This window comes from Hippopotamus amphibius, chromosome 3 (assembly GCF_030028045.1).
Source record: "Hippopotamus amphibius kiboko isolate mHipAmp2 chromosome 3, mHipAmp2.hap2, whole genome shotgun sequence".
Lineage (NCBI taxonomy): Eukaryota > Metazoa > Chordata > Mammalia > Artiodactyla > Hippopotamidae > Hippopotamus > Hippopotamus amphibius.
In genome coordinates, this window is record NC_080188.1 from 24,692,501 (window position 1) to 24,704,745 (window position 12,245).

General features: G+C 38.0%; 1 protein-coding gene across 3 annotated transcripts in view; it reads right to left on the bottom strand.

Annotated features, from left to right (window-relative positions):
- Positions 1 to 12,245, bottom strand: part of GABRA2 (gamma-aminobutyric acid type A receptor subunit alpha2) — a 119,940-nt gene that overhangs the window by 63,535 nt on the left and 44,160 nt on the right. The window lies entirely within an intron of this gene.

Sequence of the window (12,245 nt, forward strand, 5' to 3'; positions counted from 1 at the left end):
AACACCATGTTCTTTACCTTGTGAAATTGCCGTCTTAATAGACTAAAAAACAGACTCTAGTGATGTTTTATGGCAAGTTACAGGGAGAATTTAGTTGCAGGCTGAGATTGGAGTTTTGGAATCTCTGTCAAAGTCTTCTTTCCACATTTAAAACTGACTCAAACACAAGACTGAAGGATGACAAGAGTAATAATACGTTGACTAATATGAAACAGATAGTGCATAGGCTCTTAAGTCAGATGGAATAGGGTACTGGACCTTGAGCAGGTTACTTAATCTCTCTTTATTTCAGTTGACTTATCTGTAAAATGGTGATAATTATACAACTTCCTTCCTTAAAGGATGAAGTGGAATAATACGTGTAAAGTTCTTAGAAACAATTTGGACATCAAAGAAAGTAGCCTGGTATAAATCACCTTCAAAGTGTCCTTCTCCCCTCATCCCCATACTCAAGAAAAAGGTGGCCTGTCAAGAGAGGGACTCCCAGCAACAAAAGGTCACAAAGTAAAGAGCCAGGGACAGGAGCTAAGTAGGATGCCACAAGCGGTCCATGAAAGAATAAGCCACCTGTACTTTTGGTGTTTTGGATAATGAGGAGGTCATTGAGAAGAAATCACGTGTGCCCCATGAGAAGTCCTATATTTATCTACCGGCCATACAAATGTCATTGATTGCCAAGAGAGAACCACCAACAGAATAAGCTAAGTAAAACGGTATTTCCCCCCCTTTTTATAATCTCCCTTTTTCTTGCCTCAACTCTGGAAGACCCAGAAAGAGGAGAGGAAGAGAAGATCAAGGCCTATCACCCACAGTGTACCCCTTACCTGTGACCATGGCTGAGAAAAGGAGAGAAGATCTAAATGCCATATGGGATTGAAGTTTAAATTGGACTGGATTGGGCTCTTTGATATTTGAAAGTGAACAGAAAACCACAAGATGCACCCCAGATACAATCATGATATGGAGAAAGAAGTTCCAAAGAATGAAGTGCTGCTGAGTTTGATCAGTTGAATTTCTAAAGCCCTTGGGACGAAGTCCAAGTGTTTTCTCACAGCCTCCGAGGCCCTGCAACGATCCCTCCCTCCCTTACCTCTCTAGTCTCATGCTTAGCAATTCTCCATATACGCTGCCTGTAGCAATACTGATACTACAGGGCCTCTGAAGTGTCGCGCTTCACCTTACTACCCAAATTTATTGATCTCCCTTGCAGTCTCTCTTCCCTATCAACCCCTACATTTGGCAACTTTTACTCCACATTGAGAACAAGTACAATGACCACCTTCTTCAATGTGTCACCAGTTTCTAACTGTCCAAAACATAGGAAATAAGCAATAATTAGTCTGTGAATAAAGGAATGAGAGGAATCATTGGAAAATAAACATAGTAACGAGGATTCTGGGCCATAACAGCTCAAATGGTACACAAGGAGAAAGGCATCAGTAGAGGCAGATGGTAGAAGAGCTCTCAGTTACCTTATCTCAGTCCCCTGCATGCAATACCCGAATCCTTAACTTCAGAAGTGTGAAGTGTGTATGTTTATGTCTCTGTGTGTCTGCGTAACTACATTAAAATAATCACAGTAGGCTTTTCTTCTATATAATATTTATTTTTAAAAATATATTGACACATATAAAAAAAGGCTATAATAAGATCTATGGTAACAGAAATCTACTATGTTTTGATTCATTTGGAGATGCTTTTATGGTGTTTTGGGGCATTTGGCTATAAGGCCCTTCATGATCTGGTTCTAAGTTATTTTCTACCCTCATCTCCCCCAAAATCTCAAAGAGTATTCTAGGCTCCAGTCACACTGAACGTTTACATTTTACTAAATTCAACAAGCTCTTTCACTTGGTGCTAAAACACTCTTCCCATTACATAGCCGGCCAGTCCTTGTTTGTCCTCCTACACTATCTTCTTTTCCTAGAAGCCTTCTCAGATATAGATATCCTCTACCCACATCCCCTCTGCCACCATATTAATCCATAAACACACGGCCACACTGGTTTAAAATTGATGATTTTTTTCTTAGCTGTTCCCCCCACTACACTGTGAACAACATGAGGGCAGCACTGGTTATACTTAAGTATTTCAGCTCCCGACACTGTGACAGATACAGAGTATGTACTTAGCAGATCTGGTTGAAAAGAACAAACACAACTCATGCCTTCTAGTAGCTCAGACTGCAGTAAAGAAGAAAGACATGTACAAATTTTTATAATCTGGCATGCAAAGTCATAAAAATGTGTGAAAGCCATGTGGTGAAGCACAGGGAGGAGAAGGACTGACTCTACTTGGAGTAGCCTAGAAAAACATCAGGGAAGATGAAATTTGAGCTTGGCTTTGAATAAATGAAAGCTCTCCAGTTGGCAAAGGAGGAGGGGAGGCATAACAAGAACAGGGAAAAACATTTGCAAGGCCAGAGAGTTGTTAAAGATAATGGCAGGTTCTGAGAACAGTGAGAAGTTCAACGTAATCTTTAAAAATAAAAGCCTGTCTGAGGGCAAGAATAAGGATGCAGATGCAAAGAATGGACTGGAGGACACGGGGTTGGGTGGGCATGGGGCGAAGGGGAAGCTGGGACGAAGTGAGAGAGTAGCATAGACATATATACACTACCAATTGTAAAATAGATAGCTAGTGGGAAGTTGCTGTATAACAAAGGGAGATCAACTCGTTGATGGGTGATGCCTTAGAGGGCCGGGACAGGGAGAGGGGGAGGGAGTCGCGGGAGCGAGGGGATATGGGGATATATGTATAAATACAGCGGATTCACTTTGCTGTACCTCAAAAGCTGGTACAAGAGTGTAAAGCAATTATATTCCAATAAAGAGTTTAAAAAAAAAAAAGCCTGTCAGATAGTTATAATGCCTTACAGCTACTGCCCTCTGCCTTGCCTCCTCTCCTAGATCACGCTGCTTAAAAATGTTGCCACCACTGTTTCTCCACTTCCTCACCTCCCACATGCCTCAGCCCACTGCAGTCTGGTTGCTTTACCACGATCAACAAATATCTCCTTGCTCTTAATCTAATGACACATTTGAATCCTTTTCTTGGCTTTACCATAATATATGACACTGTTGTTTTCTCCCTACTTTTGTAATGCTCTCCTGCATTGACACTAAAACCACATTCTCCTGGTGTTGTAGTTAACTCTTGGGAAAATGTTCATCATGGGACCTGAGACCTTCTGTGTCTGACAATAATCTACACGTGATGGTATCTCCTGGAGAATGTATGGGAGTAACACCAGTGGATGGTTTCTATTACTCCTCCTTACGGCATACAAATTCTGCATAGTTTTCCCCAAAAGACAGGTCTCATCCTTGTGACCTGGGGAAGGAACTTGCAACTTCTGAAATTTTTATTTTAAAAATCACTTCACGTTCAGAAATCACAGTTTTTTGTTATTTAGTTTATGCAAAAGAATGGTGGAGTTGTAAGGAATGCCCTCCCCCCCCCCCCCCCCCGCCCCCGAGGCAGCCAAGTGAGCTATGACTGGATACACACAACTCCTACAACCCTCCCTCCTGCAGAAAGGTAATGGATAGAGTCAAACTAGTCAAACTACCTTTATCTTCACTCTTTTCTGGAACTAATACCCCACTCCCTAGGTGAGATTTTACCTTGGGCAAAACCTAAGCGTTCATCCCACTCCTAAGTGAACCATACCTCCTTCAGGATACAGAATCCTACCTGGACAGAGAGCTGTAAATTATACAGATACCTGACTACCGAACATCGTTGCATCTGATAAGGAAGGAAGGGCCGTGGTCTCTGACGTTTGTTCTTAAGAATCAGAGTACAGTCTAGTGAGAGAAGGGAATGCACCTCCATTCTGACAGACACCTATGGCTGCTCCTTCTCAGACTCCTCTACAGTCTTTTTTATCCCCTTCTATTCTAGAATTTCTGTAAGGGTGCGATTACCATTTCACCCTAATCTCTTTCCCTGCACAAGTTCGTGTATGCCTTCAACTCCCATCAGATGGGTCCCAAGCCATCTGTACTCTTAAGTCCTTCTCTTGAGCTCCAGATCTATTCCTGCTACCTAGACATCTCCAATTAAATCTCTCACAGAAGTCCCAATTCAATATGTCCAAAACATAAATACTCATCCCCTAGACACCAAAAGAAAGGAAACAAAACTTTTCTTCCTGTGTTCTATACCCCAGTGAATGGTACCACCATCCACCCAATACCCCCAAGCCTTCATCCTATATTTCTCCTTCAACCCCTACCTCCAACAGATCACCAAGGCTTGTCAATTCTACCACATCTTTTAAATCTTGTCAGTTCTTTCTTTCAGAGTAGTAGTCCTTCTATCCTGACCCAGTCTTTAATCCTGTCTTGGCTGGCATACAGCAACTTTCAAACAAGTTTTTCCTTTCCTCGCCCTCTAATATAAGTTATTGTATTGCAGAAAATCAGACTCTTCACGTTCCTTCTATGTAACCCCAACCCTCCATTAATCCTATGATGGCTTTTGGCTGCCCTCAGCATACAGTCAAATACCTCAACCTGTTAAAAGGCAGACTGTCATGCCCCACAACAAGCAAATAATGTATCCCACAGATGTTAGAAGGAACCTAGGAAATAACTTTTTAAATAAATACTCCAACTGATCCCAACACAAGTGTCTATGATTCTCATTTTGAGGAACATTATTAAAAACTCTAGGAGGGCGTTGAAAATTATTGGCTGAATGTTCCCTAAATCTAATTCCTGTCCTTCCAAAATATCAATAAATGTCCAGCAATCAACTTCTACATTCTGAGTTTAAAGTGAGGATATGTTATTACTTCATCTTTGATATATAGTATTTGCTGTGTTTGTAGCAAGTTTCCTTATCTAGATACATTTACAAATGGCAGCTTCAGATAAGGGTTGACAGCTTAAACCCAGTGTTAATTTTCGACAACATATCAAGAGCTAATAATTATCTCAACCTCCCTATGATGTTAACTACTGAACTATATAATATCCCAATAGTTTCCGGGGTTTCTAAGAGATAATGCACTCTGTGTTTTCATAAGAGAGACAAGTATTAAACAAGGGGATTGATATGATCAACAAACCAAGGTCACCACTTACCTGGCTGCCTGTTTCTTAATAGCCTAATTGTAAACTCTTGATCAGAAATCTTGAGATGACTTCAAAGTGTCCATTGTTCAAGATCTAACACTAACACTTAGCAGTGCAAGAGATAACCATTTGGGCTGAGGTTCTTAGTCTAGGTTTCAGTGCAATAGTTGGTGGCTACACAATTTATGTCTGAAGAATACGCTCACACAGTGAAAACGCTTACAAAGATGGGAAAAGACCCCTATATAGACCAAATAAAAAAGGAAAAAACATACACAGAAGACATACATTGCTTAAATGTGTGATTAGCTACTACCAACTCTGTCAATTAGCTACTAGTTACAACCCCAAGTTTACCTTCTTACTCGTGAATTTTTTTAAATGTTGAAATTTTTTAAAAAATCAATTTCATTGCAAGTACTGTAATTAGAATCTTTAATTATAATTTGGACCTGCCACTTTCTTTGGACAATTACACTAGTTAATGCTTCTGAGATAGCAGTGTGTGTGTGTGTGTGTGTGTGTGTGTGTGTGTTTGCTCTTTTGGTTCTTAATTCTTTTTGCTAGGCTGCTTTTTCCTCTCAGGCTAATGTCACAACAAATCTACATCACTGACCTGCACAGGAGGACTCAGGAGTTTAGGTCTTGCTACTGCGTATGCACACTGCCTAGAAATCTAGATCTAATAATTCTCTAAACCTCCCTATGATGTTAACTACTGAACTACATAGCATCAGCTAAGCTACCAAAAGTGAAATTAAATTTATTCTTTACTATGTTCCTATTAACAGATTGCTTCTGTGAGACATGAATTATATATCTTCATAACCACTTTTATGTATGGGTAATAATAATGTGGGTATCTTGCCCCTCTGCATCATAATAAATGTCTCTGTCTTTAGAGTAGCACATATAAGTTTCATTTCTTGACCTGGCCATCCATACTAACATCAATTCAAACTTTTCCTCATTATGTCTTGCTTTTCAACAAAAGTAACATCAAGATTGGAAATCACCCCATGTGAGCATTGTGAAGTCCAAATCATTTCTCTTCACAAAGTGAATACGTGTTTTGAAATTGAGCTTCTTCCCTAATATACTTATAATATGAGTAAGTGTGTGTGTTTGTGTCACACGTGTATATAGATTTCTCAACTTTCATTTTCTACTCTAGATTTGGACACATATCAAATAGTAGCTGTTGAATGATCAATCTCTTGACTCTCCCTCAAAATCCTCCTCACATCACACATTATTATGTATACCTATTATTAGCGAATTGCTTCTCAGCTCCAAGTCCACCTTCCTTTCCCCTTCTTCATGACACGGGAGAAGGGCTCTGTAAACAGTGCTCCCTCACCAGCTCACACAACATTAGGCTTTGTCATTGGAGGAGGCTGGAGGGATGCTCCCAGGTCATGGCTAGGGAAGGGGGCCTTTCTTTCTCGTGCTCTTCCTGGTTCAGGTGCACTGTCATTCTTTGGCACAGTTTCAAAGGCTGCCATGCTGTGAGTTGTCAGCCGGCAGGCGGGATATTCCTCTGACCAGCTTTAGCATGTACCCTCACATGTTCCTTCACTGGCAGCAGGTGCATCTCCTATAGCCACAGAGACCTCTCCAGTGAGCTCTAAATCTTGGCCTTGGGGAAAGGAGTCCCTCACAAGTCCAGAGTTCCTTCCTTGCTCATGATGCTTCTGCATTTGCTAAGTCTATATTGCTTAGTGTCTTCTTTTACATTTTTATTTAACCATCTTGTACTAATTAATAATTCATTATATGAGATTTCCCCTGCCCTCATCACATTATGGATCCTTTCCTCCAACTGGACTCTGACGATAGAGTATGTGCACAGTTGATGGTCTTGCAATTAATTAGACTCCCCTCAAGCCAACTATTGGTAACACTGAGTAAACAAGGTGCATAAAGATGGAAATAAAGTAGAAAATTTGACATGACCAAAGAGAATTCTATAGGACTATGTTAGGCTAGCTGATTAAAGGAAAATGTGTATGAGGGAAGAACACCTAGGGCCTTCAAGCATCTCAAGAGCCTAAGAGATGTTAAACACATATTTCATTTTAGGGAATTTCTCAATATACAAGTGCATGTGCTCACATACATACACACACACATAATCCAAAATACATAAGGAAAACTAAAAAATCAAAACAAGCGATTTTTAAAAATTTAAATGTTTCCAAACACAATTCCACTCTACTCAATTCAACCTACATAGTTTGGAATATGAGTGCATTTTCATATTTAATGTAATGTGTGGTTGTGTCCCCCAAAATAAGAAAGCCTAGCTTGAGCCTGTTAAAATTTCTTCAAATTCTTGGGCTAAAGTCACTGAAGACACCAACGTTCTTAATTCAGTTCAGAGATGAGTTTAAATTTGCTCTGTTACTAATGACTATACGTCTAACGTCAGCTACCACCTTTTTATTTTTATATATTTTTGCATATAGCTTATTAATATTTATTTCATTTTTAAGAATGGCAGCAGCAGACAGGACCACAAACACACAACTGCATGACTGCCTGATCGTGACTGCTTCACTCAGACATGGTCCTTTTCCCACTTCTGGGGCATGTTGTCCTTAACCTTGAATGTTCAGCTTTACACATCAGCATTCCCTACTCTGAGTTGCAACTTAACATCAATGAATTCCTTATTCTAAGCTTTAATTCTTGCAGAAGAATTATAATGCTTTTTCCCATTTTCTTATTTCATTTTTCTCAGAATTTAGGATTTGTAAAAATATATAAATTTCCCATCAAATGCCTGGAAGGAATTCCTACATGGAAACACTAACTAAATGATCACAGTTTCTTTTTCTTTTTTAAATTCTGCTTTACTGAAGTATAATTGACAAAAATATTTTAAGATATTTGAAGCAATCATAGTGGTGATTTGATATGCATAGTAAAGGGATTCCCCTTATCTAGTTAATTAGCACAACCATAGCCTCATATTTATTTATTCGTTATTTGTTTTTGGCAAGAACATTTAAGTCCTATTCTCTTAGTGAATTTCAATTATACAATGCAGTGTTATCAACTATAGTCACCATGCTTTACATTAGATCCTCAGATCTTATTCACCTTGTAGCTGAAAATTTATACCCTCTCGCCAACCTTTCCCTATTTTCCCCACCCTCCAGCCGCTGGCAACCACTCATCTATCCTCTGTCTCTAAGACGTTTTTATGGCACATATTAGTGACACAATGCAATATTTGTCTTTCTCTGTCTAGTTTATTCACTTAACATAATACCCTTGAGGTCCATCCATGTTGTCAGAAATGCCAGGATTTCACTTTTCCTCATGTGATATATATATATCACATTATATTTCCACATCCTGTCTACTGTGGAAGATGGCAAATAAAAATAGGAGTCCAGGGAATTCCCTGGTGGTCCAATGGTTAGGACTCAGCACTTTCACTGCCGGGGCCTGGGTTCAGTCCCTGGTCGGGGAACTAAACATCCCACAAGCTGTGCAGCACAGCCCCAAAAAAACAAAACAAACAAACAAAACAGCAGTGTTGCAGATTTCTTTTGGGGATCTTGTTTCCGTTCTGGATATATACCAGAAGTGGATTACTGAATAATATGACAGTTCTATTTTTAATTTTTTGAGGAACCTCCATACTGTTTTCTATAATGATTACACCAATCATTGCCAGTAACAGTGGACAAAGGTCCCCTTTTCTCCACATTATTGACAGCATTTATTGCTTGTCTTTTTTTTAAATTATTTTTTGAGGTATAGCTGATGTACAGTATTATATAAGTTTGAGGTGTACAACACAGTGATTCACAGTTTTAAAGGTTATACTCCATTTACAGTTATTATAAAATATAACCCCTGTGATGTGCTCTACAATATATCCTTGTAGCTTATTTATTTTACACACAGTAGTTTGTACTTGTTAATCTTGTACCCCTCTCTTGCCCCCCGTCTTTTTCCTCTCCCCACCGGTAACTGCTAGTTTGTTCTCTATATCTCTGAGTCTGTTTCTTTTTTCTTATATTCACTAGTTTTCTAGATTTCACATATAAGTGAATAAGTGATATCATATAGAATATCTTTTGTCTTTGTGATAATAGCCATTCTAACAGGTATGAGGCGATATTTCATTGTGTTTTGATTTACATTTCCCTGATGATTATTGATGTTGAGTATATTTTCATGCACCTGTTGGTCATTTGTATGTCTTTTTTGAAAAAAATGTCTATCCAGTTTTTATTCCTTATTTAAATTGGATTATGATTTTTGTTTTTGTTTTCTTTCCTTAATATTGAGTTTATATATTTTGGATGCTACCCCCTTATCAGATATATAATTTGCAAATATTTTCTCCCATTCTGTAGATTGCCTTTTCATTTTATTGATGGTTTTTTGCTGTGTAGAGTTTTTAGTTTGATATAGTCAGCCCTACTTGTTTATTTTTGCTTTTGGTGTCAAATTTTAAAAAATAATCACCAAGACCAATGTCAAAGAGCTTATTCCCTATATTTTTCTTCTATGAGTTTTATGGTTTCAGGTGTTACATTCAAGTCTTTAATCCATTTTGAGTTAAAGCTACCAGCTTTCTAAATGTTTCAGTAATCCCAAAGAATGGTCAGAACAAAGAAGAGGAGGGTTAGTTTAGTCCATTATCACCACTGGAAAAAAGGCACTTCATACATTTTGCCAAAAATATGACTGTTTGTCTAAAACCCTCAAATAACAAACATTTGTATGTCTAGAAAAAGCATGTATGAATATATGTTCAGTTTTGATTTTCTGAGGTAAAATAATTCACTTTGCAAAATGAACAAATGAAAAAAGTTTAGCATAGCAACTGTTAGCACTAATATTCACTATACAAAATCTATCGCATTGGGGTCCTATTTGCCTTTCTATTTTGGCTGGTAATAAAACACCAAACCTAACCATATAAAAACCATAATTTATATAATATTCTGCTAATTTTTCAGTGTAGTGCTTGACAAAATTCTGACTCTCTGCACTTGATTCCACATAGAGCTTGGATACTCATTCTCGCTGTGTCTCTAATACGTGGGAGATTTCACTAAGACAAGCTGCATAGAAATATTATCTTTACTGCCAACCAATAATGTTTGGGATACACACGCTTACTAAAAATATGTGTCTGCTATCTTTTCAAGTTTGTGTACACTGAAATCAACCTATGGAAAGACGAGGATTAATATTTCAGGTCACAATATAAGACACTGCAAGGGAGGAGGAGACGTTGAAAAGTGGGATTTTTCCTGTTGTTTCAGAATTGTAGCCAAGCCCTGAAGTTGGAGGAAAAAGCAGTTAAATCTTCACATTCTAATTTGAAAGAACTTCAAAGATCAGTAGTGTTTTCTATCAACTGCCTCCCCATAATTGGGGGCCATCACCCCTCTTCCACTTTACATCTTCAGCCATCCATGTTAAGATAAAAAAGAACTGTGAGGTCAGAGAAGCAGCTCTGGGTGGAAGAAAAACAGATTTTTTAGTGAAAAAACCAGCATATCTGCTCCCTAAAGGAAAAGCAGGGAGGTTCCAATAAATTGGATAATTATAGGAATGTAAGTTGGTGCAGCCACTAATGAAAACAGTACGGAGGTTCCTCAAAAAACTAAAAATAGAGTTGCCATCTGATCCAACCATCCCACTTCTGGATGTATAACTGGAAAAAAACCCTCTGATTTTAAAAGGCACATGCACCCCAATGTTCATAGCAGCACTATTTAGAATAGCCAAGACATGGAAACAACTCAAGTGCCTGTCAATAAAAAATTGGCTTAAGAAGATGTGGTATATAAGTATACAATGGAATATTACTCAGCCATAAAAAAGAATGAAATATTGCCATTTACAGCAACATAAATGGACCTAGAGAATTTTATACTTAGTGAAGTAACGGAGACAGAGAAAGACAAACAATGTATGATATTACTTATATATGGAATCTAAGAAATAATACAAATGAATCTATATACAAAACAGAAATAGACTCACAGACATAGAAAACAAACTTAGGGTCACCAAACGGGAGAAAGAGGGAGGGATAAATTAAGAGTATGGGATTATCACATACAAACTACTACACATAAAATAGATAAGCAATAAGGATTTACTATATAGCACAGGGAACTGTATTCAGTATCCTGTAATAACTTATAATGGGAAATAATCTGAGAACAAAATAACTGAATCACTATGCTGTACACCTGAAACTAACACAATACTGCAAATCGACTATACTTCAATAAAAAATAATTGGCTAATATTGTTTACGAGCATCTGCAAAAAAGGAAAACCTTTAGTTTTGTTTGTTTATCCAGGAGGAAAACCTGCACACTTGTCATCCTTTCCCTTGGGGTATCAGATAAAGGGAAGAAATTAGGAAGACATGACATGATGGAGAACAGCCAGGCAAAGCAGGGACAAGGACATTTCCTCTAATTCTCATTCCCTGACCACAAGGAAGGTGGATGAAAAATAATTCCTACAAAAAACTTCTATAATGGAGCACTGTAGGTAGCAGTAGAAGTGGAAGACTGAGTACTAAAATTCTTATGCTTAACCAAGGACTTATCGATGAGGTATTTAGTCCACCAGTTTCTAACCCAGCAGACTAATTTCCCTCTTCTAGTGATCTCATTTTAAAGAAAAATAAAGACCAATTCCATAGAATTCAAGAATGTTAAGATTCTACTTTTATTTAGATTAATTTATATTATTATATATCCTAGCTACCCCCACTATGTATGAGGAGTAGCTAGGATGACAATAAATCCACCTTACTCAATGCTAATAGAAGGTTTCCATTCATAACACTGACCATGACCACGACCTGTAAGAAGCAGTTATCTGTGAAACTGTACAGATGTACGGAAGTCAAGCATGGTCCTTAATCTTCGAAAATGGTTCTCAGTAATGTTATTATCTTTATTTAAACAATTGTTTGCCACACTGTAGCTGGGTAGAAAATTTTGAAAATAATATAAAGTATAAAGGGTTAATCTGAACATTCAAGTTAGAATGGTGTACCACAGATATAAGCAGATTAGCAGCCTTAACTCTCTATGTATTTGGGCAGACTAAATAGGCATGAGACAGATACAGAATCTATTAACACTAAAATACGTGTTTATT